At 37.6% G+C, this 1,301-nt stretch overlaps 1 protein-coding gene across 1 annotated transcript in view; it reads left to right on the top strand.

Annotated features, from left to right (window-relative positions):
• The window catches only part of ITK (IL2 inducible T cell kinase), an 89,035-nt gene that overhangs the window by 86,762 nt on the left and 972 nt on the right, over positions 1 to 1,301 (top strand). The gene's annotated exons all lie outside the window — the stretch shown is intronic.

Below are 1,301 nucleotides of genomic sequence, written 5' to 3'. Positions count from 1 at the left end.
GCCTAAGGCACTTGACTGCTAACCAGAAGGCTGGCAGTTCAAACCCACCAGCCACTCCTTGGAAGGAAGGTTGGGGAATCTACTTCCGTAGTGATACCCCCTTGGAAACACAAGAAGGGGTCACTACGAGTCGGGTCTAACTTGACGGCACATAACAACAACAACAACATTTCTAGGTTATAGGGTTGCTATGAGTTATAATTGACTCAGTAGCAGTGAGTTGTTTCATTTTTTATTTCTAAAAATAAAAATTCTATCCCACTGATCTATTTATCTATTCTTTTGCCAGCACCGCACTGTCTTGATAATAAGTCTTGGAGTCAGGTAGTGTCAGTCTTCTGACCTTCTTCTTCTTCAGTATTGAGTTAACTATTGTGGGTATTTTGGCTTTCCATATAAATTTTAGAACCAGTTTTTCAATATCTACAAAGTACCTTGCTGGGATTTTGATTAGGTTTGCATTGATCTATAAATTGAGTTCGGAAGAATTTACATCTTAACGATTGTCTTAGTTATCTAATGCTGCTATAATAGAAATACCACAAATGGATGGCTTTAACAAACAAATTTATTTTGTTACAGTTTAGGAGGCTAGAAGTCTGAATTCAAGGTGCTGACTTTAGGAAAAGGCTCTATCTCTTTCTGTCTGTCTGTCTGCTCTGGAGAAATATCTTTGTTTCTTTTAACTTCTGATCCTTGCAAGATCTTCAAGTGGCTTCGCATTTCTCTTCCTCCATCTCTGCTTGCTTGCTAGTCTAATCTCTTTTTTTATCTCAAAAGAGATTGACTCAAGACAATCCTATGCTAATCCTGCCTCATTAACATGACAAAGACAACTCATTCCCAAATGGGATTATAACCACAGACATAGAAGTTAGGATTTACAACACATATTTTGCAGCACACAATTCAATCCATAGCAACAATACTGAGTCTTACTACCCATAAACATGGATTATCTCTCCATTTATTTACATCTTCAAGTTCTTTCATCAAAATTTTATAATTTTCCTCATGTAGATGCCATTCATATTTTGTCAGATTTATACCAGAGTATTTCATTTTTTGTATTATTTAGCACTTGTTTTTAGGATGTAATTTTTCAAACCAAAAATTCCCTGCCATTGAGTCAGTTCTGACTCAAAGCAACCCCCGTAGGATTTCCAAGGTTATAAATCTTTATGGCTCGGAAGGAAGGTTGGGCATTCCTACTTCCATAGTGATACTGCCTCGGAAACCCAAGGAGGGGTCGCTATGAGTTGGGGCCGACTCGATGGCAAACAACAACAACAACAACAAAT

This window comes from Orycteropus afer, unplaced genomic scaffold (genome assembly GCF_000298275.1).
Source record: "Orycteropus afer afer isolate SDZICR_OR568_19922 unplaced genomic scaffold, OryAfe1.0 scaffold00160, whole genome shotgun sequence".
Taxonomy (NCBI): Eukaryota; Metazoa; Chordata; class Mammalia; order Tubulidentata; family Orycteropodidae; genus Orycteropus; species Orycteropus afer.
The sequence above is the reverse complement of the archived record's forward strand: the minus strand, read 5'-3'. Positions and strand labels throughout refer to the sequence as shown.